Genomic DNA, 26,738 nt, shown 5'->3' with positions numbered 1-26,738 from the left:
ATTACCTGCAAGTTATGCGCAATTTGCGCGAAGCAATCCGCCAGAAACGCCCGGATTTGTGGAAGAACAAAAATTGGCTTTTGCACCACGATAACGCCCCTGCTCACACATCGTTGCTTGTGCGCGACTTTTTGGCCAAAAACAACACACTAATGATGCCGCAGCCACCGTATTCCCCAGATCTGGCCCCCTGTGACTTTTTCTTGTTCCCTAAACTGAAGAGGCCCATGAAAGGACGACGTTACGCTACGCTTGACGAGATAAAGACGGCATCGAAGGAGGAGCTGAACAAGATAAAAAAAAATGATTTTTTGAAGTGCTTCGAAGATTGGAAAAACCGTTGGCACAAGTGTATAATATCTCATGGGGATTACTTTGAAGGGGACAAAATAGATATTCATGAATAAATAAATAATTTTTGAAAAAACACAAAATTCGCGATACTTTTTGAACACACCTCGTATGTGCTTATTTTTATTCCGGCTTTTCTCTTAATTGGCTTTATTGATCTCAAAATCCTTTTACACAATTGAAGTAGTGACACAAATATTTGCCGAAAACTGTAATTCAATACAAAAAACAAAAATTGATTAAAAAGTTATAGTTTAATTATCGGCATCTGCAGCCGACTCGTGATAACATGTGCCTCATATAAAAGTTTTAGACTTGGTATGTATAAAATAAGTAGTTTACGGCAAGTAGAATAAATGAAAGAACAATACGACGCTTGCAGAATGATCCTAGAAGTTCTAGTATAAAAGAAAAGCCTGAATAAAATTTGTTTATGTAATTTTCACATATATTGATGCGAAGAGCATAAATTGCGTTCATGGTAGTTCAGAAATCCTGCATTAGAGGCGCTGAAGTCAAGGACACATGCGTTTGACAAAGTGCGCTAGCCTATTTCCCTTACTTTTCGCCTCATGCGCGATCCACAGTTCGTCTAAGAAAAATCTACAACAATCTGCAGTACCGACGTCGAGTGAGTTCCATCGTCAGTCCAGCATCGTCTTAATTTAAAACATAAATATAAAATTTTTGTTGTTGTGTGGTTTTCTATTGTGTGCAAAGAAAACAATTTCTTTGGACTTCATAAATTTTATTGTATCCCAACATTTTTATTTGCAATGGTCTAAACAAATCAATATTTAAATTAATAAAGAAGACTAATATTAGTCTTATTTTTATCAAATAATAGATGTTATGTGAAACAGTATTTTTATTCAATCAAATTATATTTTGTATAAGAACTGTTTCAATGAAATAAATTTCATCAAATAAATAAGAATAAACATCCTAAAGAAATATTTTTGTTTGTGTTGTATGTGTGTTAGAATTATCACATTAGAATTATTAGATACATTTCTAAATATTTTAGGGCCTTTTCAATAATAATTTTCAAAATAGAGTGCTTCGTTACAAAATTATTTGTATAAATTTGTAGATTGGATTAGTAGATGTTCTAACGTGCTTGGGAATTACTCCGAGTTACATAATTGGTCATTCTGCTGGCGAACTCGGTTGCGCGTACGCGGATAAATGTCTTACTATTGAACAAACCATTTTATCTGCATACTTTATTGGTTTGGCATGTGTCAAAGAAAAAATAATTTGTAGCTCTATGGCACTTGTCAGTCAATTTAATTACAAAAGTCTAAAAAATATATGTCCATCGGATGTTGAAATAATATGTCGCAATAGCGAGGACAGCAGCATTGTGTGTGGACCCTCAAAATCCGTACAAGAATTTATGAAAAAATTACAGGTAAAACTAGTACCTCAGAAGTGAATGCAAAAACTTAATAATTTTTAAAATATTAAAATCTCAAAAATTTAAAATCAATTTATCGGTATTCTTGAATTATCAGCTTAATAATATTCATGTGAAAGAGATTTACTGCAACGTACCGTACCACAGTTCTTATCTCATGTTCGTGAAAAATCAACTTTTGCTGAATTTGAGTAAAATAATTCCACGGCCGAAGAATCGGAGTTCAAAGTGGATCAGCTCTTCCGTATCTTGTACCGAACGGTATACTTCAGCATCAAACTTGTCATCAGCAGAGTATCATACGCGTAGTATATTAAATACCGTCCTCTTTGAACAAACCATGCCTTTAATTCCAACCAATGCTGTGACTATTAAAATTGCACTAGACAGCGTTTTGCAACACATTTTGAAAAAATCCTTGCATCCGAAAGTGGAGAACATTGTATTGAATCGACGCAATGAACAAAATATCGAAGTAATTTTACAAGGAATTGGGAAGCTCTATAACTGTGGTTTACAACTGCAAGTCGCAAATATATATCCACCAGTGGAATTTCCAGTTAGTCGAGGAACTCCTATGATTTCTCCATCAATCAGGTATAAATTTTTATCGTAACTACAATTTAGGTGTTGGTTATAAAAATAAATATATATATGTAGTATTATTTATAATTATATTATAAAATTTAATTCTTAAACACATTAATCCCGTATAATATGTAAACACATTTTTGGATCTGGATGACTTTGAGAAGCTATAACTTTAATTTGAATCAATATTTTTCAATAATATTTTTTAAGGGGTTGCACCCACGTCATTGATTCTTTCCCCGAAGAAATTTCACAAACTGAAAAGTTACCATGTTTTTACATACTCACAGTTCATGATTAACGTAACAATCAATAAAGTCTAATCGTTACGTTAATCATAAATTATGGGTATGTAGAAAGATGGCGACATTTTAATTTGTAAAATTTCTCCAGGGACAGAATCAATGACCGTGAGTGTATGTAACATATACATAGAGACACCAAAAATAACCTTATATTCATGAATTTTTTTCTCCGAACGTATTAGAGGTAATAAATCAGGGGTTTATATTAATGTTTTACATAGTTTTACAGTTTTGTTAATAATATGTAATTTTTTTTAAATAAAAGTTAAAGAGATGCCTTTGGCATTAAGTATGTCAGCTGTTGTACCTGTTTGCGGTACCAGCAGTAAAACTTACACAGTCCAAAACACAAAAATTAATTATATTCTTAAAATATATAGTTAAATCTAGTCTGCCGTAGCCAATTTTTAAAATTTGCATTTATTGCAAAATGGCGCTTATCTGAATTTAAGAGGATGCTAAAGTAACAGAAGAACTTCCTCGACGTCGGTACTGCAGATCTTTGCAGATTATTTTTTTAACAAGACCAGGATATTGCTCTTTGTCCATCACATAGATTTGTCTTTGTTTTTTGATTATTTCGTCATCTGCAAAAAGACCTATCAACTACTGTTAAGGACCATATTGCTTTGTTTATGACAGTTCAGCTTCGCTGAGCGAAATATGCATGTGATAAAAGCACATCAGCATATCTTTTTTGTTAGACGTTTAGTCGTAATTTCACACGATCAGTTTGTGCATGTTTTCTGAAGAGCGCTCTACTATCATTTTGTACGTACGAGCTACACAACTTCTGTATTAGAAAGTTAACCTCAGGTGACTATACGATTAAATTTTTAATGATTTATTAATTTTTTACATATATATTATTGGACCGATAGTGTAACAACACAATGATAGTAAAAAAGCCTTCTTCGGTCGTGTTACGACCAAAAATTAATTTGGCGCACATTCTGGTTGAATTCGGAGAAGTATATAAAATCACACAAATAAATATAAAGCACTAAGATCTAGCTGCGACCGAAGAAGGCTTTTTTACTATCATTGTGTTGTTACACTATCGGTCCAATAACATATTTGTAATTTAAATCACGCACCTCAAATGCGTTGTCACTCATATACGAATATTGCGAAAAATATCACTGTGCCCCAGTGGTCGAGGTGATAAGACACCGGGACCGGAGATTCCGAAAGTGCCAGGTTCGAACACTGGGTAGAGTTATTTTTGGTAATGAATTTCTTACAGTTTTTTTAGGGGGAAATGGGTATATAGATGCAAATCAGCATTAATTATTATATTAAATTAATCAATTTAATATAAATAGTGATATTACTAATTTTTATTCGACATGCTGTGTTACGACCAAAAATTAATTTGGCGCACATTCTGGTTGAATTCGGAGAAGTATATAAAATCACACAAATAAAGATAAGCACTAAGATCTAGCTGCGACCGAAGAAGGCTTTCTTACTATTATTAATTTTTGTTCGATTTTCTTGTAAAATTGACCAGAGTGCATCTACTTTTTTTGCGTATTTCAATTCTAAAAAAAGTTTTTGTGATTCTGTAACGCTAATCCGAAAATATTTTATGCACTGTAAATGTCGGTAATTCATGGTACTATAGCATCCTCTTAAGAAGCTACGCCGCGGGTGATCTCACTCGAATCGAGTGTGGCCACAGGCGTTATATCTAGGCGCCACAGGAGCCGACTCCCCAGCTCATACTTCAGTGAGACTTTTAGGAGCTACTTGTAATCTCGAGACAAATATATTTGCTCTCATTTTCTTCTAACATGACGTGTGTGTGAAATGCTATTCTACATAAAATATTATACTTTAACGTCTAAATAAAAATTTGTATTGTTATTTAATCTTGTACAAAAATTAAATATTTAATTTAAATTCAATCATTTTTTAATACTTTTAACAAAAAGAATACAAGAAATATTTTTTTGTAAACTTAACATTTATTACGTTTACATTAATGTATTCTGTTTTAATAAATTTATCTGGGTTCCGATCTTATGTTCAGTCGGTTTTAATACCATATTTTTGCTACAGAAACCGCGATCGATTTGAATTATTTTTTTTTTTAATCGATTTGAATTGTACATTTTCGGCAGGGATATTTTGTTGAATTTGACATCGATTTGATGTCGATTCGATATGATGATCGAAACTGTGACCACCTGAGTATCGAAATCGATGTGAGGATCGATGTGAAATTTCAATATCGAATCGACAAGTTGACATCAATTTGATGTACAATTTTTCATTGGGTTACATTTACCGCATTCTTTCTTACGTCAATTAGTCGTATTGTTTTTTTTATTTAGCAGAGCAAAATTTTTGTAGTCTAAAAATTTTCTATTTTTATAAAATTTTATATTTCTGTTTCCTCTTTGATTCTTTGAGATTAAATGTTACATATTCTATTGTAACATTTTTAAATTAAATACATCCATTTGGGTTAGAACAGAAAAAATTTTCATTGAAAATATTAGGAGTACAAATTGAAAACCGCCGTTTTCCAGTAGATGGCGCCAAACGTTAGATCAAAAATTTTAAATGTAAGGTTGGGCATCTGGCAACAATTCCTTATCATTGCAGTTGTGAATTTTTATCGGCGTTATATATTTTTTTGTGATCGAAAATGTCGAAATTTGTGCCCAATAAGCGTCATTTGCGGGAAGTTTTGCTTTTTGCCTTCAATTCGAAAAAATCTGCTGCTGAGGCGCGTCGAATGATTGTAAAAACTTATGGTGAGGCTTCCATTAGTGAAAGAACGTGTCGAGAATGGTTCCAACTTCAAAAGTGGTGATTTCGGCGTAGAAGACAAGGAGCGTCCCGGACAGGTGAAAAAGTTTGAAGACGCACAATTGAAAACATTACTGAATGAAGATTCATCTCAAACGCAACAGGAGCTTGCAGATTCATTGGGCGTGACTCAACAAGCTATTTCACATCGTTTGAAAACGATGGGAATGATCCAAAAGCATGGATACTGGGTGCCATACGAATTAAAGCCGAGAGACGTCGAACGGCGTTTTTTCGCGTGCAAACAGCTGCTCCGGCAAAAACGGAAGGGTTTTCTGCATCGTATTGTAACCGGCGATGAAAAGTGGATCCATTATGATAATCCAAAGCGAAAAAAATCGTGGGGCTACCGCGGCCATGCATCAACATCGACGGCCAAGCCAAACATCCATGGCTCAAAGCTCATGCTGTGTATTTGGTGGGACCAGCTCGGCGTGATTTATTATGAGCTGTTGCAACCGGGTGAAACCATCACAGGAGCTACCGAACACAACTAATGCGTTTGAGCCGAGCATTGCAGGAAAAACGGCCACAATACGAGCAAAGACACGAAAAAGTGATGTTGCTGCACGACAACGCTCGGCCACATGTTGCTCAGGTTGTTAAAACCTATCTGGAAACATTGAAATGGGACGTCTTACCTCATCCGCCGTATTCTCCTGACATCGTCCCTTCAGATTACCACTTGTTCCGATCAATGGCGCATGGCCTGGCTGAGCAGCACTTCCATTATTACGAAGAGGCCAAAAACTGGGTCGATTCGTGGATCGCCGCAAAAGACGAGCAGTTTTTTCGACGCGGGATTCGTATGCTGCCCGAAAGGTGGGAGAAAGTAGTGGCCAGCGATGGACAATACTTTCAAGAATAAGTATGTAACCATTTTTCAACAATCAATCCTCAAATTTTGACAAAAAACGGCGGTTTTCATAATACGCTCAAAAATCTTGCCCGCATCATCCAGCATACATAAGGGCCTGTATGCGGAGGGACTCTCCGCTGGCTTGCCCTCCTTTTTGAGGAGGACAAGCCGGGCCCTCTTCCACCTCCTGGGGAACGTTCCTTCACGGAGGCACTTCGTGTACGTGACACGAAGTGCCTCCCCGATTATCGAAGACGCCCGGGCCCAGACCTTGGCGTATATTCCGTCCGGCCCGGGCGCCTTTGCCTTTCTTCCGTTTATTCGGGCGAAGGCCGCGACTATCTCGTGTCTGGACACCTCCAGTTCCTCGGTCCATCCTGGGGGAGGGCCTCTTCTCCGGGATGTCCCTCCCCCTGGTGGGGAACAGTGTGTCCACCACTGTTCCAAGGAACTGTGGGTCCAGCGTCTCCGAGACTGGAGGCGCCCACGGGCGGAGCCTCTTCCTCACAATTTTGTAAGGTCTCCCCCATGGGTCGCGGTCCAGCTCGGAGAGGAGTTCCTCCCAGGCCGCGGCCTTCGCCCGCGTGATGGCGGTCCTCAGGGCCTTTCTGGCTTCCCTGAGAACCGCCTCGGCGTTGTTCATCTCTTCCTCCATGCCCCGCCGCTTGGCGCGCGTGTGAGCCCGCCTGGCGGCCACCGTAGCCCGCCTCAGTTCGGCGAGCTCGGCGGACCACCAGTAGGCGGCACGACGCGCCATTGGCCTGCTGCGGGGCATGGAGGCGTCGCAAGCGCGCGACATCAACGCGCAGAGGCGCTCCGCCTCCTCGTCGGCTCTGAGGTCAGCTCCTCCCTCCGGCCAAGTGGAGACGAGGAGACTGACCTCGAGGGCTTCAGGGTCGAGTTTACTCAGGACCCATCGATTCCTGTCCCGGTGCGGCGGCGTTGCTCTCGCACCTCCGTGGGGGGGGGGGAGACCAGCTCCATGGAGATTAGCCTATGATCGGACGTCTCTCCAAGGGAGCCGGTCTCCACTGTCCAACCCTGGACCCTGTTAAGGGCCCCAGGGGAGGCCCATGTCACATCGACAATGGACTCTCCCCCGGCCCCCACGTAGGTGCTGACCCGGCCCCGGTTCAAGAGGGCCAGGCCGAGCCCCGCCGCAAACTCTAGGGCGAGGCGGCCCCTGACGTCTATGCGGGGAGAGCCCCAAGCCACAGCGTGGGCATTGAGGTCTCCCCCCACAACGACAGGCCTTGGAGAGCGACCGAGTATGTCGCTCTCCATGCCATCTATGGCCACCTCGTACTCCCCCCTGGTTAGGCTAGGGGGGAGGTAACAGCGCAGGACATCGATGGGTCCATACTCGACCATGACGAAGCCCTCGCCAGCCGATAGAGGAATCATCGGCGGAGCGCCCGGCACATGATGGCTGACCATCGCCACCTTCCCCGAGGGATCTCCAACCCAGTTGGGGTTGCCCTCGGGTATCCTATAAGGATCGGCGACGATGGCCAGCCCGCCACCCCCCTCCGCCAGGCACTGCGCAAGCATATCTTGCGCAGCCCTGGCGTGGTTGATGTTGGCCTGGAGGAGCCTACGGGGCATTGTTGTCTTGCTCCCGAGGCTCCTCCACCTCCCTCATCTCTACACACTGGAGTGCGTCTTCTCCTTTGTCGGTTCTCCTCTCCCTTTGCGGGAGAGGAGGTTCTACCTCAGGGGCCGCAGCTTGGGGGGGAGACGCCGTTGTAGTCGGTCCCGCCTCGCCGCGGCCCCTGGTGTTTGGGGATGCCTTAGACCCCTTGTTGGCCAGGCACCCCTTCGCACCAATCCAATGCTCGGCGGGCTTGCCCGCGTTCTTACACACGGGGCAGCCCGCCTTCTCTTTGCAGGCATTGGCCAGATGGCCAATGCCCCCACATTTGTAGCAACAGCCCGATTTGTCGACCCGGCTGCTGCACTGGGCCTGGACATGCCCAGAGGCCAGGCACCTGTGTCACTGTAGGACTCGTGAGGGGAGCAATGCCACGCGGCAGCTCGACCACCCCACTCTAAATCGGGGGGTGGTCAGGACTGCCTTGGCTGCCCTTACGGGGCAGCGCACCCAGCAGGTGCCCAGCCCGTTTGGAGCCGTGCGGATCTCCCCCGCCTTTATGTCGTGGGTGGAGCATCCGCCATTGGCTCCCAGAGCCTCGGCCACCTCGTTTGAGGTGACCGAGTCGTCCAGACCCGTGATTCTAAGCTCGATCGTCTTCGACGGTCGAGCCACCTTCACATCGTCCCTGTTGCCCAGGGCCCCCCTTATGCCCTCAGCGAGAGCATCCGCTTTGGTGCCGTTGTCGGCGCCCCTAACTTCGAAGATAAGTGCGCCGGTGACGGCCCTGCGGGGGCGCAGGTCCTCGATCCCGAGGGAAGAAAGGTTAACTTTTTCCCTCGCTGTCCTGAGGACCTGCGCGTACGATCCCGGGTCGGCACAAGTTATAGTTACGGCCGCCGTGGTCGGCGGTCGGATCCTGGGTGTCTTGGCCGGCCCGCGAGCGTTGGCTCCCGCCAAGGGTGGGCCGGCTCCACCGCGCCCCTGAAGGTCTGAACCTCCTCCTCATCGGACCGATCCCCAGCCTCGGGGCGCCCTGAGGAGACTCATCGGGTGAGTTGGCCTCACCCTCGCTCCCCAGGCCACCTCCGCGGATGCGGATCGGCGAGCGAGAGCGCGACCGATGCCGCCCCCGTCCCCGCCAGGCTGCCCGGCATCCGCCTCGCGGCGTCCGCCGAGCAACCGGCTCGGAGACAGGGAGCGCGATCGACGCGCCCCGCTACCGAGGCCTGGTCCACCGGAGTCCGCCTCGCGACGTCCACCGGGTGACCGGCCCGAAGGCTCCCCAGAGGGAGGCGCGGGAGCCGCGGCCATGTCGGCCGGCTCTGCCCCGGGCCGCCCGACGGGCAGCGGAATCGTCCCATCCCCGGCGACCGAAACGGGGGCCACGGCTCGTTGAGCCGGCTCAACCCCGCACCCGTTCCCCAAGGAGGAGACACGCGCTTCATCGTCCGAAGAGGAGTAATCCCCCGACAAGACGCACTCTTCGTCGGAGCACCAGAGCTCCACATCATTGGCATCCCGCCACTCGACGTCAAACGTATGCATATTCCATAGTTCATACCCGCTCGGCACATAGTCGCGCCCGAATTCCCTTCGGAAGAGTTTCCGGAGGTTCTTCAGGCGTCAGCGACGCCGAGAGCGTCTTGTGGAGGTCATACTCGCTTGTTCCCACAGTCGCACTGTAGTCGACGGAGCCCGTGGGCACTCCGCTCGACCGCCCGTCGTTCGATGACGACAGGGGGGGGGGGCCGAAACACTAGCCCCCCCGTGCCGGACCTGAGGTGTCCGTTCACTCCTGGGCGGTACCTTCTTCTTCTTCTTTTTGCCCATGTCATGTCATTCATAATTGGGGTCTTATTTATCGAGGGGAACCCCACCCTCACCCCGGAGCCTACTCAGGCCGATGTCCGGGGACCATCGGCCCGAGGCATCCATGGGCAAACGGATCCACTAAGGCGGGGAGACGGCCCGGGGAGACCCCGGACGAGCGCAAGCACCCGCCCGGGGCCACCCCGGACCAGCACACCCACCCAGGCAGCACGCCGCCGACCAACTGAAGAAGCTGGCGTCCGAGACACGAAGGGCCGCCCCGCTGTTACACGGAGCGACACCCCGCGCCACAGACGCCACCCTTGGATTTTTTATAGAGGTTTACTCCTCGCAGCCCAGGCGGTGAGGCCCAGGCCACCGGTCCATCCCGCACGTAATTTCAGCACATGATGGATTACGGTATACCAGCTGGGGCGCCAGGGTTGCTGAAGTCCCTGAGTCTACGGCCTACAAGAGACCGCAGACCCCCTAGCGAGCTCGGGAACCGCAGGAACGCCACTTCCTGTATGCGAAGTCGGTCCGCAGCCTCGAGAGACCACGGATCGACCCCGGACCCCTACAGAGGGCCTCTTCAACCTAACCTAACCTAACCTAACCAAAACCGAATTTTTGTCACAATGAAATACGTTCCAATTGATCAGATTGTCGCACAAAAAGTATTATACCTATGTGGAACAAATACGTGCATGAACCTCGTAATCGTTCCATAAGCCGTGAAACGGTAAATCCCATTTCGCATTACAAAGGATATGAACGGTTTTCATCCTCCCTGTAGGAGAGCAAAAAGTAGGTATGTACTTAAACAGAAGGTATCTAATCTAGTCCAAATTTTTGTCGCGATTAATCATGTTAATATTGTCCACGTTTCCGGACCAAAATGCCAATCTGGTCAAATGGAATATAGTCAATTGCAACAAAAATCCGATTGGTTTAGGTTGCACTTTCCGGATTTTCTTTCTTTTCGTAAAGAGAGCGAAAATACTCTACAATACATTATAATGCAAAATAAGGTCCACAGCATATTTCCCTGCTTACAGAGAAAAATAAGCTCTATAATTGCTCTTTTCAACATGGGTGCTTCGAATTTCCATTCAAAGCGATGTTCACCTTATCCATTCCTCTGTTTCGTTTCCTTCTTCCATCTTCCAGGTGGATATCGCTTCGCTAAAAAAATACACATTTACATTGTCAACTTTATTTGTTAATAACTTTTTAACGAACAACGAGGAAAGTCTGAAACCTGCTGAAGATTAGTCAGCATCATGACCTGGACAATATATGTTAAGGTCAAGGTCATCCAAAAGTGATCCCTTAAACTATATATTATGACGTGACATCCTGTTCGGCTGTCCGTCACAGGGATCGCTAGATCCGGCCGGCAAGCGCACGTTGCGGCTCTACGTCCTCTTGGCTCGGACGTGTCGGCGCGTGCACTAATAATTCCGCGTTTTTGTTTTGTGTCGTTGTGTTCGTCCGTTAATTGTAGCGACATTTTGTGGATCGGCGACTAGCCAATATTAATTCTGTACCGACGAAGTCTCACCCGGCAAGAAGACTGCTAGAAAGAAAACCTACCGCTACTCAGAATCTTACGGATCGTGCGCAGGATTGCAGTAGCGCGCACGACAGGTGATCTCTTCATTTAATTACGTTATCTTTTACCATCGCGCCTGTACGCAACAGTAAGGCCGCTGAAATTGCAAGACGCAAAAAGGGAAGGTCAAATGTAGGGGACGTCGACACTCCACACAGATCATCGCGTGGGAGACCCCGAACGAGGAGCTGCGAGAAGATGTTCCCAATTTGGTCCCAAGCGCGGAGGCAGCGGACACCGAAGAGTCCGTAGGGAGAGCTGTCCGGTCTCGGGAAAACCACGAGAAGGATCGCGAGCTGCCCGACAACACCGACCTACCTCAAATTGCGCACCGCAGCGCGACAACCTGATTAGATTGTCGCGAAGACCGCGTACTAAGGCGGAACCAATAGCGGGGCGCGACAAGCCCCCGTGCGTGGGGCGAGAGATCCTGCGTGCCGCCTGCCGAATTTCCTCGCGCTATCGATTACTTCGCTGTGGATCGTAGTAAGTGCCGTCACGAGCCAGGACGACGCTTACGTTCAAGGACGACTTTTTTTGAGTTCAGCCAGTGTCGTGGTGAGACAAACGAGACTTTGTAGAGCCACCGATTTTGCCGATCGGATGAGTCGCGCGCGTGGTAATATCAAGTAAAGCTCAAGTTCGCTGTAAGATCTTCCGCCGAAATTGGCACACGCAGGTGATCGCGTGTCGTCCGCGTGATCAGTCGTCGTGCGCCTCATCCGATCCAGGCGCGGCTTAGTTCTTTGCTGGTTCCGTTTATTGAGAGCGTCGCTGATACTACAGCCAAGTGGCGTTAATTGCGTAAAATTCTTATGTGTGTAGTAGCGTTTGTATGTGTATCTGTTTGGCGATCGCGTATTGCCGGTCGCGTATTTCGTACCAAGTCGCCCTATAATTTTGCGTGAAATGAGAGTGCGTGTGTAGAGTTTCGAGTGTGTACGGCGTGTTCTGTCCGCCGCTAATTAGAATTGAATCTTGACTCTCTCTGTTCGGTGAGCTCATACCGACAACTGCGTGGTATTTTCCGATCGCGCCCGGGTCGCGAGACGTCGTCACAGAACCTTGTGAGTTAATGTTAGATTTCAGCAGTAATACATTGTTAATTTTTCTATTAAATTGAGGTGTTCTCTTTAAGCTCCCTCGTTCTCCTTTACCATCCCCGCAGCGAACCACCCCTCTGCTAATTCCGTTGCTGAGCTACAGAGAGCCCGTTATTGCCCCCACGGAATCGAGAATTTTTGCATTTTCTCCTACATGAATCTGGAGATCGGTAACGTCCTGATCAAAGAGTGGCACGCTTGCTCATGCTTGGCGCCCAATAGTACCGTCTAATTTCGTGCATTTGGTGTGAGCGATTTCGCGAACAGTTTTGCTATCTAACTATCGTCACGAGCAATTAATGTAGTTGCACCACGCTGGTGAGTGCGGTCGCAACATATAATTACACATTTAATATCACATTAGATGGGATCATTCCAAAGCCTGGTTTACACCAACATGTCACCTACAAAAGTATATTAAATCCAGAGAAAGATACATTAAAATCTCGTTTGACAAAATGGACCACGGTTATATGAAAGGACATGTAATAGATGGAAGGAATTTACTACCAGCGACCGGTTATATTGAACTCGTTTGGCAAACTATCGGCATGATAAAAAAGAAAACATATATAACAATGCCAATAATATTCCAAGATATAAGCTTTATTCGTGCTACTCATTTATTGCCAAATAAATCTACAAACTTAACAATTACGATACAGAAAGGTATTAAAACACGGACAAGAATTTATTTGTTTTAAATAATATGTACTTGAAATAATAATTTCTAAATCAAAAAATAAATACTTTCAAAAATAAATACTTTTTGCTCCAATTACAGACAATAGTATGCTAAAAACCAACAATTTATTGAAAAAATGTTTTATTGAAACAAAAACACAATTACGTGTCAGTAAAAAATTAATTTATAAAAATGATAAATAATAAATCCCATTACTTTAAACTTAAAATAAGTAAAAATTTTTAATCAATTCATAACGTGAATTCAAATATTTCTCGTAAAAAATGTTTTTTTTTTTATTTCAAGAAATGTAAGTACTCTTTAGAGAAAAAAAGTTTTTTTCATCTTTTATATTTCTTTACTTTCTTTTTTAAATATATATTTATTTCTACAAATACATTTTTGGTTATCAAAACTATTTCAATATACCTTGTTTTTAAGAATATAAGATTTTTGTAAAATTGTTTCTAAGAATCAATTAATTGTCTGTTAAGGATTATTTGAAAAAGTTATTAACTTGACTAAAAAAAATTTTATTATAAAACAAATTGTCTTAAGCGTGAAATTAATATTTTTAAAATAGTATAATATTGAAAAATAGAATATATGTAATATTGTATCAAATACATAAAAATGTTACAGATGGGAAGTTTGAAATCACCGAAAGAGAAAGCGTTGTAGTGACAGGAACTGTGAACGAAACATTGAATCCTGAAAAGGAAATGACATCGACAGATATATTATCAGATAATAACGAAGAAGAACAGATGACTGCTAGAGATATCTACAAAAAGTTAAATTTGCGCGGTTATCAGTATAGCGACTTGTTTCGTGGATTACACAGTGCATCTGTTACAGGAAACAAAGGACATGTTGCTTGGAAAAATAATTGGACAACATTTATGGATACAATGCTACAAATGCATATTATGGGAAATGATGGTAGAAATTTGTATGTTCCTACAAGTATACAAAAACTAATAATTAATCCCAAGCTTCATGCTTGGAAGTTACAAGATAATAAAAATGTCGTAAACGCTACAACTGAAGATAATGGTAAATATTTTTCAGTTACTAAGTAATGGTCTTTTGATACATAAACAATGTATAAAGAAAGTTTTATGATAAGCAGCATTATTTTAGATACCTTATTACCGATACGAATATACAGGGAGATCGACACAATTATATCTGGCGGAATAGAGATTCAAGGCCTTAAAGCCACTCAGATTTCTAAACGAAAATTAGTCCAAGAAGCTGTTATTGAGGAACACATATTTGTAGCGCATCATGATTGCGCAAAGATTTCTTTAAATGAAGCAATTCGAATATCGGCGCAACTTGTATTGGAAGATCATCAAATTACTAAAGTTAAAGCTATCGAGTTAATAGAAGAAGTTGATGAAGTTGTATCAGAACAGCTCTCATCTTTGATGTTGCTTGAAGCTTTTAGTGACATACCATTAATACAAGCAAATATCACTCTGTTAACAACATCCAGTCGTTTCAGTTCAGCAAAATTATCAGAAAATATTTTAATTGCCGATTTAAATAAAACATCTGTGAATGATAAAGTCTTAATAGTTACCGGATTTAATCTTCTAACTAAAGAAAAAACTTCTTTAGAACAACTTTTGCCATTCTTGAGAGAAGATGGTTATCTATTGACGCGTGAAAAATGCAATATACATGACTATAACAAATATAAGGAACAATACAAATTAAATGTTATTTTAGAAAAACGCACTGATGAAGAAATGATTGTTCTTATGAAGAAGGAAGTTAAGATAGAAAAAAATATGGTTATTTACATAAATAATGATAACTTTAACTGGTTGGATAATTTAAAGCTGCTTGTGAACGGTGAGAACAAACTCGATAAGAAAAGTAGAATAATACTTGTTGGAGAGGGAGATTTTGAGTGTGGTTTGTTGGGTTTTGTTAACTGCTTGAGAAAAGAACCAGATGGAAAACTTGTTAGGGGTGTGCTTATTCAAGACAAGAATGCTTCTAAATTTTCTCTTCAAGATCCCTTTTATGTGCAGCAATTGCAAAAAGATATGACTATTAATGTATTACAATCTAACAAAACTTGGGGATCGTACCGACATTTGCGACTGCCACGACCGGAAGCGAATCCTGTACCTTCCGCTCACATTTGCCAAATGGTACAAACAAATTTTCTCGAAGTCTATTGATAATCTGTTAATTGTTTAATATTATGTATTTTTATATTATAAATACAATACCACAATAATAATTTTTAAATATTGTTTTTTTATGTCACAAATAAAGATGTTGATATTTTTTGCAGGTACGTGGTGACTTGAGTACATTTCAATGGACAGAAAACAATGTTTCCGTCGAACTTCATCGTGAAAATTTGATACGTGTCGTTTATGCATCTCTCAATTTCAAAGACTTAATGTTGGCCACTGGTAAATTAAAACCTAATGAGGCTATTGCGCGAGAAAGATTATTTCAACATATTCCTCTTGGTTTGGAATACGTCGGATTTGATGACAACGGAAATCGTGTAATGGGATTGCGTGATACCGAGTAAATAATGTTCTAAAAAATATTTCTGTGTGTTGTGAAACATCATAAATTAAAATTATTATTTCTAGTTGTATAGCAAACATTGTTGTAAAAGATAAAGATTTGTGTTGGAAAATACCCGATGCGTGAACATTCGAAGAGGCTGCGACAGTCCCATGCATTTACAGCACGTCCTACATGGCATTATACATTTATGGCAAAATGAAAAAAGGCAATAAAATACTTATACATTCTGGTACTGGTGGCATTGGACAGGCAGCTATTCACCTTGCTCTCAAGGAAGGCTGCGAGGTGTTCACTACTGTGGGCACGAATGACAAACGTAACTTTATTAAGGAAATATTTCCGACTATTTTGGATGATCATATTGGTAATTCTCGAGATACTAGTTTCGAACAAATGATAATGCGGCAAACGAACGGTCGCGGTGTCGACATCGTGTTGAATTCATTGGCGGAAGAAAAGTTAATCGCGTCCGTTCGTTGTTTGGCACAAAACGGTCGTTTTCTGGAAATTGGCAAATTCGATCTTATTTCTAATAATCCTTTAAGTATTTCCGCATTTAAGAAAAATATTAGCTTTCATGGGGTTCTACTCGATACTATAATGTGTACTGGCGATCCTAAGTATAAGTCGCTAATGTCCAAAATGGTAACTGATGGTTTGAAAAATGAGACCATTAAACCAATTCAAGCAAAAATTTTTTTGAAAACAGAAATTGAACAAGCTTTTAGATACATGGCAAGTGGAAAACACATGGGCAAGGTATATTTGATTAATTTGATTAATATAATAGCATAAAAGTTACTCTCTTTAATAATAACGTAAGCACATATAATACCATTTTCCATACATAAATACATTCACAGATTATTATACGTATCCAAGATAAGTGTAAATCTACCAATGAGTCTATTATCGCATATCGTCGCTATTATTGTCTGAAAGACAAAAGTTATATTATAGTAGGAGGTCTGGGTGGATTTGGATTGGAACTAACCGATTGGCTAGTACTTCGAGGTGCCAGAAACATCATTTTGATTTCTCGTACTGGAATAAAAACTGGTTACCAACAAATGAAAGTTCGACTGTGAAAAAAGTATGGTGTAAATGTACTAATCGTCAAGAATATCGATGTCGCTGACCCTAAGGATTGCGAGTATTTGTTGCGAACCGCGGAAAGAGAAGCACCGGTGGATGCAATATACAATCTAGCTGTTGTACTGAAGGATGGTATTTTAACGAATCAAACCGCAGAGACATTTGTTGAGTCCTTTCGATCAAAAGCTCGAGCGACGCAAACTTTGGACAAACTTTCGAGAAAAATCTGCCCTAAACTGCGACACTTTGTAGTGTTCTCTTCCGTTTCCTGCGGCAGAGGGAACGCTGGACAGACTAACTATGGCATGGCGAATTCCGTCATGGAGAGAGTGTGCGAAAAAAGGGCGAAAGAAGGATTACCTGGATTAGCAATTCAGTGGGGAGCTGTAGGTGACGTGGGTCTTGTTGCAGACATGCAGGAGGACGATAAGGAACTGGTCATTGGTGGTACCTTACAACAAAAGATATCCTCCTGTCTCGATGAGCTCGATAAGTTTTTACTTCAAAGTCGACCGATTGTGAGCAGCATGGTGGTAGCTGAAAAGAAAGTGGGACCTTCTAGATATAAAAGTCCGATAGAAACTGTTACCAGTATTTTAAGTAAGTCCCTATTTGCTTGATTGTCTCTACTAACTAGATCTTTCACATCGAACTAGTTTAATATTAAAATTTAAGAACTTATTACCAGTAACAAATAGTATAAGTTTTACATTATAATTCAATACTACGTTATGTAACAAGGAGCCGAACTTTGCCGGTCTTGACTGAGGATGATGTTTTCTGTACGAGGCGAAGCTAGGCGCGCGAAGCACGCGTAGCGCAGCCGAGTGCGTCCGAAGCTGAGATCGGCAAAGCTCGGCTCCGTGTTGCATACGGTATTTGTGCAATGGAAGTACGTTTTTTGGAGCTTTCCATGCAAAACAAGTGCGTGGCGTTTTCCTGTCACTGCCTGTCTCGGTTAAAGTTTATGAGAGATCAGCGTACTACCTTCCCTCATGCATTTCGACTCTACGCTCAGTGCATGCGTCACAAAACGTTCATAGTTTCTTGATAAAAAGCGTATGCGCATGTTACGGAAATGTTTCTCATGCACAGCAATATCCCCCACCCCAAAGATTGCCCACTTACGCCCATGTTTCTGGGAACACGTGAAAAACGTGCTTCCATAGCATAAAATAATTTATTTATATTACAGATATAAAAGATATAAAAATTGTAAGTCAAAATACAACTCTGGCCGAATTAGGAATGGACTCTATGACGACCGTGGAAATCATACAAAGATTAGAACGTGATTTTGACATTTTTCTCACTACGCAAGAAATACGAAATCTTACTTTTGCGAAACTCAATAAGATGTCCAATACAAACTTTAGTGACGATGACAAGCAAGATAAAAAAAGTCTTGATGCAGAAGATTCATATGAAATAAAATTTGTAACTAATGTTTTAAGAGACGAAGATTTTACTCCAGTGACCTATTTCGATTCTTCGACTGAAAGACAGAGTACTATGACTGAAGTTTTTATTATACCTGGTATTGACGGCAGTGCGGCAGCGTTTAAACATTTAGCACCAACTATTAAATTTTCAATAACATTTTTGCAATATAATACAAACAACATTGATGCTACAAACATTATATCGGAAACGATTAATCGTCTTACAAATGCGCGCAGTTGCATTAATTATTTTATATAATATTGATAAAACATTGTTTCCGTTTAAGACAGTATCGTTAATCAAATTCTTTTGATTTTTACAGCACATATTACCAAAGTTAAAAAATGGAAAAGATTTTGTAATGGTAGGGTACTCTTCTGGATCTATACTTGCAATCGAAATAACAAGAAGGTTGGAAGCTATGAATATTAAAGGCCGGCTGGTCCTCATTGACGCCGCTCCTGAACAATTACGAACTGTATACAAACATTTTATATCAGATGCAGATCTTCAGATTGCTGTATTCGAAAATATTACAAGAATTTATTTATCAGGAACTAATAAAAAAGTATATTTTTTCTTGAGTTTACATTGGAATTAATTTACAACATATTACAACATACTTGTCTTTATATGAAAAACAATTATTAATTATTATCTTCTCTTTTTTAGTTTCATGTTTCAAGTACTTTAATGTTGAAATACACTTTATGTTAAAAAAAATTATTTGAAAAAAATTTTATACTAAAATATGTATCTTTCATAGATGTTACTGAAACTAAAGGAGTGTAATACTTGAGAAGAAAGATACAATATTTTCGCAAAACGATTCTTAGTTGAGAATACGTTGAGAATCACTCTCACCAGAAAATTTAAAAACGCTATGTATCACAGTTTACAAATATTCATCCTCTTTTTGGCACTTTGATTATTCTACGTTGCAGCCTATTAAATCTCCTATCATCTTACTAAAATCTACACATTCGTTGTATGCAGTCGAAATTGAGGAAGATTTTGGTTTGCACAAGGTATTTTCAAAAAGCTGCTCGAACATATGTTTTCTGGTAATAAGTCAAATTTAAAACTTCGTTAATAAAACATAATTATTTAAGGTGACTCAAAATATGATGAAAGTACATTACGTTGAAGGTAATCACGTGACAATGTTGAAAAATGAAAAAGTGTCAGCTGCAATTAACGGAGAACCACCATTTATAATTTGATGTTATAATTTATTTTTAAATTCATATAATTAAAGTTTAAGTTTTCACTTTTTCTCAAATGGTGTATATATATATAGGGCAGTTTGGGGTAAATCTCATTTCACTCTGGGTGACTTAATCGCTCTCCATTAAAAATGAGTTAAATAAGAAAGTACTAATATTCTTTATCTAATTATGAATATCCTACAAAATTTGCTTTGACGATGTTTTTTGGAAAAAGGTATTGTCAAATTGTAGGATATTTGTAATTAGATAGAGAATGTTTATAATTTCTTAATCAACTCATTTTTAATGGAGAGCGACTATAGTCACTCAGAGTAAAATCTGATTTACCCTAAACTACCCTATATATATATATATATATATATATATATATATATACCGGGTGTCCCAGACCACCCGTCCCACCCGATTTTTTCGTAAACGCGACATTTTAAAGAAAAATGTTTCAGACAAAAGTTGTAGGGTTTTAAAAGATCTATTTAGTGATTTTATCAGTTTGACCTTGGATGGCGTCGCCAAGGTCAGATCAAAATAACATTAACTTTTTTAAATAGGACACCTCATTTTTGGTTCCAGAATCTAATAGCTGGTGTCAAGACCTTTCCAAAACACTATAAGAAAGTTTATTTTTGTTGAGTACTTTCCGAGTTGTGAGGCTTGAAAGTTACGGTGTACTGTTACCTTCAAGCGTCATAACTCGGAAAGTCCTTAACCAAAATAAACTTATTTATAGTGTTTTGGAAAGCTCTCGAAATCGACTACAAGAAAATGCAATGAAAAATATACCTGTTTCAGACCACCCGTCCCACCCTTTTAAAACGTAGGGATGTGCTTGTACAAAAAAATGGCTCAGACAAAATTTGCATGATTTCGAGGGATCAACCTGATGATGATCTTGAATTCGACCTTGAGATCGATCTTGGGCATAAAGGTATAAGTCAAAGTAACATTTTTAAAATGTAAAAACGAAATAATCGGTGCCGCCTGTAGGTATTAGCGTTACCTAAGGTGTACCACGTGTAGGTAACAAGATCGTACTTACACCTTATCGGGGTGCTTTTTTAAGGTGGTTCCCCTCACCGTCACCTTTGTCGGGGTGCTTTCATAAGGTGGTTCCCCTTGCCGTCACCTTTGTCGGGGTGCTTTTTTAAGGTGGTTCCCCTCGCCGTCACCTTTGTCGGGGTGCTTTCATAAGGTGGTTTCCCTTGCCGTCACCTTTGTCGGGGTGCTTTTTTAAGGTGGTTCCCCTCGCCGTCACCTTTGTCGGGGTGCTTTCATAAGGTGGTTCCCCTTGCCGTCACCTTTGTCGGGGTGCTTTCATAAGGCGGTTCCCCTTGCCGTCACCTTTGTCGGGGTGCTTTGTTAAGGTGGTTCCCCTCGCCGTCACCTTTGTCGGGGTGCTTTCATAAGGTGGTTCCCCTTGCCGTCACCTTTGTCGGGGTGCTTTCATAAGGTGGTTCCCCTTGCCGTCACCTTTGTCGGGGTGCTTTTTTAAGGTGGTTCCCCTCGCCGTCACCTTTGTCGGGGTGCTTTCATAAGGTGGTTCCCCTTGCCGTCACCTTTGTGCATACGCATGTTGTTCAGTCTCGATGTTCAAAATGTCCACCACGTGCATTTATACAGGCTGTTACCCTACTTTGGAAATCATCCGTCGCCCGACGAATTTCGTCAGTATCTAGAGACTGAATGACTTGTCGAATTCTGTTTTTCATATCTTCTGCAGTCGTAGGTCGTTCGCGGTATACAAGGTCTTTTATTCGTCCCCACAAATAATAATCTAAAATTGTAAGGTCCGGTGATCGTGGTGGCCAATTATGTGGACCATGTTTACCTATCCATCGGCCGCGAAATATGCGGTTCAGTTGATGACGAGCAATGACAGACGTGTGGGCGGGACATCCATCCTGTTGAAACCACATATTTAGACGTAATTGGAGTGGAATATCTTCAAGTAAACGTGGAAGTTCGTTTTCGAGTAAATCGGCGTATAAAAAACGGTTTAAATTCTCTTGAAAGAAAAATGGTCCCACGATATGCGTATCAACAATTCCGCACCAAACATTGACTTTCCAGATACGTTGATGATCCATTTCTCGATACCAATGTGGATTCTCTTGTGCCCAATAACGAAAATTATGTGTGTTTATTTCGCCGTCACTTTTAAAGGTGCACTCATCAGAAAATAAAATACTTCTATGGAAATTAGGTAATTGTTGAGTAATCCAATTACAGAATATCAGTCTTTGTCTATGATCGTTCAATGTCATGGCCTGGTGAAGTGACATTCGATATGGATGGAATGAATTTTCACGAAAAATTCGACTGATCGTGCTTCGACTTATTCCACTATCTCTTGCTCGTCGCTTTAAAGAATCATTCGGGGTTAGGCAGATGCAATTACATCAGGTGCTCTTACTGAACGAACTGATCGATGAATTTGCCTTCCCTTATTATGATCCGGCTGAACAATACCTTTTACAATTATTCGACGTTGTAAGCGACTGAAAACTTTGCGCGAATGTGGTGTATGATCGGGATATTCATTTCGCCACATTATTTCAGCTGCTCGAAAACTTCCAGCTCTACCCAAAACTGACATCATTAACGCAGCTTCTTCGTTCGGGTAAGGCATAACTACAAATTACGCTTACGACCGGGTTGCTTATTAGAAAACGTGAATTGGTGACGAGTTGCGTAATATTATGAATTCTAAGCAATGACTTTTAGGAGTGGTATGTAAGGATGCTTTTTCGTGAAAATTACTTTATTGCTACAATAATCAACATTAAATGAAGATTAATATTAATAAATCAAGAATAAATGGCATCATAGAGCTGTACCGAATGTTAGAGATCTCGGTAATTAGGTATCTTCAAAACTCTACGCGTAGGACTATAGGTACACGCACCGGCAGAAATGGTGTCTCTCGACGCTAGCGCTCGGCTGCCGCACACACGCGGAGCCGCGCTCGTACGTGTGTCTAGGCTGCGCGGCGACGATCGGGGTGCGGGCGGAAAGTGGTGGGGGGCTTTACGATAGTGCATCCTCCTCGCTCGACGCTGGGTCGAGAGAGAAAGCATTATTCGACGTGATACCATGGGCGAAGTCGGTGTCCTCTGCTTATATTTTTCATTGCATTTTCTTGTAGTCGATTTCGAGAGCTTTCCAAAACACTATAAATAAGTTTATTTTGGTTAAGGACTTTCCGAGTTATGACGCTTGAAGGTTACAGTACACCGTAACTTTCAAGCCTCACAACTCGGAAAGTACTCAACAAAAATAAACTTTCTTATAGTGTTTTGGAAAGGTCTTGACACCAGCTATTAGATTTTGGAACCAAAAATGAGGTGTCCTATTTAAAAAAGTTAATGTTATTTTGATCTGACCTTGGCGACGCCATCCAAGGTCAAACTGATAAAATCAGTAAATAGAACTTTTAAAACTCTACAATTTTTGTCTGAAACATTTTTCTTTAAAATGTCGCGTTTACGAAAAAATCGGGTGGGACGGGTGGTCTGGGACACCCGGTATATATATATATATATATATACAGGGTGTTTCAGACCACCCGTACACCCCTTTTCTCTTCGCAGGATTAGGACCAATCAAAAATATGTTCAGACGAAAGTTGTAGGGTTTCAGAAGATCTATTCAATGATCTTATCAGTTTGACCTTGGATAGCGTCGCCAAGGTCAGATCGGAATCACATTAAGTTTTTTAAATGAAACACCCTATTTTTGATTCCAGAATCTAATAGCTGGTGTCAAGACCTTTCCAAAACACTACAAGAAAGTTTATTTTCGTTGACTACTTTCCGAGTTGTGCGGCTTGAAAGTTACACTACCGCCAACACCATGTAAATAACAATATAAAATCACGCGTTACGCAGAAAGCCGTGCAGCCGACACAAAGAAAGTAAACACGCGAGCCGGGCCAACAAAAACAGATCATGAAAAATCGTGAAAGTTAGCTGTCACGACCGTAGATAGTCACATACATATGTCATAATATTATGTAATTACATTATTACTTTAACGGTAGCACACGAGCAATAACGAGCGCGGCTTTCTGCGTAACGATGTCTAACTCGTGATTTTATACATATTGTTATTTGCATAGGATGTAGTAGAGATGTATTCACCACAACGCTATTGTGACTCAACTCAACACGAGTGACAATAACTCTCTCAAACTTGTCACCTACGTCTTCAATAACCGTCATATCAGTATCAATCGCGCAACAAAAATCCGACCCTCTTTATTAGTCTAGGTTTATTTAGCCATGTCCTATTCCAATGTAGAAGCATATGATATGCTGCTAATTTTAGGTGAGTATCGAGGTACATTCATTGCAGCGGAAAGATTGTGGCGGGAACGTTATCCTGATCGGACTCCTCACTCGCGAAATGTTTTTTTACGTTTGGCTAAACGAATCAAAATTAAAGGTGTCGTTCAGCCTCAACATAACAAAGGTACACAAATTCGTCGTCCGATTATGGATGATAGAACAGTGGAAATTCTTGCATCGACAGAATTGAACCCTTATGATTCTTTAAGACGACGAGAACAGGATTCTGGTGTTAGTAAAATCAGTGCTTGGCGCATTCTAAAAAATAACAAATTTCACCCTTACAGAATGTCTGTTCATCAAGCGTTGAATTATAACGATATTAGACAGAGACTTGTATTTTGCAACTTTATAAGACAGCAACCACTTGATTTCCACTTGAAAATTTTATTTTCTGACGAATGTACACTTAAAAGTGATGGATCTGTTAATACTTGGAACTCTCGTTATTGGGCACAAAATAATCCTCACTGGTTGAGAGAAGTAGATCATCAAACCATTTGGAAAGTCAATGTTTGGTGTGGAATTATTGGAAGTCAAATCATAGGTCCTGTTTTCTTTGACGAAAATCTAAACGGTGATAGATATTCCGCCTTGATAATGACAGATCTTCCTGTCTTACTAGAAAATATTCCTCTGCAATTGCGCCTGAACATGTGGTTCCAACAAGATGCATGTCCGTCTCATACATCGAGAGTTGCTCGTGCGGCATTAAATACTATGTTCCCCGACAAGTGGATAGGCAAATACGGTCCAATCAATTATCCACCCCGATCACCAGATCTCACCGTCCTTGATTATTATTTCTGGGGAAGGATAAAAAACTTGGTCTATCATGAACGTCCGACTACGAGGGATAATATGATTCGTAGAATAAGTGAAGCAATTCGATTCTTACGTGCAGAGGAAATTCTTCGAGCAACCAATGATTTTCAAAATAGAGTTGATGCTTGCATCGCAGAGAATGGTGCTCACTATGAACATTTAGTCGCTTAACAAAACATACACTCATTCATTCCCGAACGTGAGAGGCAAGGGGACTCACGTGAATCAAGCACCCCAAACGTGAGAGGCAAGGGGACTCACGTGAATCAAGCACCCCAAACGTGAGAGGCAAGGGGACTCACGTGAATCAAGCACCCCAAACGTGAGAGGCAAGGGGACTCACGTGAATCAAGCACCCCAAACGTGAGAGGCAAGGGGACTCACGTGAATCAAGCACCACAAACGTGAGAGGCAAGGGGACTCACGTGAATCAAGCACCCCAATGTGATGAAATTCTCGTCACGTCCACGTCGTTCATTCTGGATAATGCTAAGCACGGGAAAATGCATACAGTCAATCTGGACATGATTGATCATCAAACATAATCAATCCAGTTAATAAACAAAAGCAGAGTACATAAAACTTTGACTCCCCTTTTCCTCCCCCATACACATACGCATGCACGTATGCACACACCCACACACAAGATTAAATCCGACTAAGTAACCACCACATGGTACATCTTGAGTAATGCTGATGCTGGCGGTAGTGTAACTTTCAAGCCACACAACTCGGAAAGTAGTCAACGAAAATAAACATTCTTATAGTGTTTTGGAAAGGTCTTGACACCAGCTATTAGATTCTGGAATAAAAAATAGGGTGTTCCATTTAAAAAACTTAATGTGATTTCGATCTGACCTTGGCGACGCCATCCAAGGTCAAACTGATAAGATCATTGAATAGATTTTTTAAAACCCTACAACTTTCGTCTGAACATATTTTTGATTGGTCCTAATCCTGCGAAGAGAAAAGGGGTGTACTGGTGGTCTGAAACACCCTGTATATACACTACTCAAAAAAAATAGGGAACACTTTCCAGACACCAAAAATTAGGCTATATTCAAATGACTGTAACTCGGTGAAAAATTATCGTAGATAAAAAATAAAAAAAGCATTTTGAAGCTTGAAGATCCAACTTTAACGCTCTATCAGCAGATTTTCAAAATTCTTTTAACTTCCTTGTCTTATGCAGTAAAAAAGCACACCCTGTTTTGTTCCTTAAAATTTCGTATTTTTGACACTTTGCAGCTCGACCAATAAATTTTTTTCGAATAATTCAAGTAAAGTTTCATAAACTACAACATTTTGCCTACAAAATGCTTTTTTTAAAATTTCTCTACAATTTTTTTTGACCGAGTTACGCAACTTTGAAGCTAAACCTGCATTTTTTACAAATGATATCCATACTCCGTGAAAAATTATCGTAGACAAAAAATCAAAAAACCATTTTAAAGCTCGAAGTTTCAGCTTTAACATGTTATTAATGGTTTTCAAAAATTTTTTCTTAGTACTATGCCCCAAAAAAGATACACTGTTTTTTCCTTGAAATTACGTATTTTTAACAGCCTGTAGCTCAATAAAAAATTTTTTCTCGACAAATCCAATGTAAGTGCCATAAAGTATGACATTTTTTCTACAAAATGCTTTTTTTTAAATTTTTTCTACGATTTTTTTTGACTGAGTTACATGACTTCGAAGAAACACATTTTTTACAGTACATTTTTCTGAAAAATGACGTCTACCGCCGACATTAGCATTACCCAATATGCACCACGTGGAGGTTGCCGGTCGGATATTTGAACATCGTGTGTGTGTGTGTGTGTGTTCCGCGTGCGCGCGCGCGCATGAGTGTTCAATAGTGTGTATTTCCTCCTCTCTGATCAATTACTGCTTGCAAGCGTTCTCGCATATTTATATATCTTGCAATATGATTTTGCGGAATGTTGTGCCAAATTTTCGTTAAAATTTCTCCCAATTCTTCTAAATTTTGCGGCTGTTCTTCGCGACGCCTTAATCGTCGTTCTTGGCGTCGACGAAATAAACGCTATGATCAACGTTGCGTAATGCTAGTACGATCTTACAA

General features: G+C 41.2%; 1 non-coding gene across 1 annotated transcript; it reads left to right on the top strand.

The window, feature by feature from the left end:
* The first annotated feature begins 1,582 nt into the window (after positions 1-1,582).
* On the top strand, positions 1,583-18,687 carry LOC105205072. The gene is made up of 10 exons (XR_005574519.1): positions 1,583-1,765; positions 1,869-2,368; positions 12,832-13,136; positions 13,795-14,208; positions 14,296-15,320; positions 15,467-15,711; positions 15,780-16,476; positions 16,581-17,412; positions 18,059-18,349; positions 18,578-18,687. It is a non-coding gene; the product is annotated as a fatty acid synthase (transcript).
* The last annotated feature ends 8,051 nt before the right edge of the window (positions 18,688-26,738 follow it).

Source organism: Solenopsis invicta, chromosome 4 (assembly GCF_016802725.1).
Source record: "Solenopsis invicta isolate M01_SB chromosome 4, UNIL_Sinv_3.0, whole genome shotgun sequence".
NCBI lineage: Eukaryota > Metazoa > Arthropoda > Insecta > Hymenoptera > Formicidae > Solenopsis > Solenopsis invicta.
Note: the sequence above shows the minus strand (reverse complement) of the source record. Positions and strands in the feature narration are given on the sequence as shown.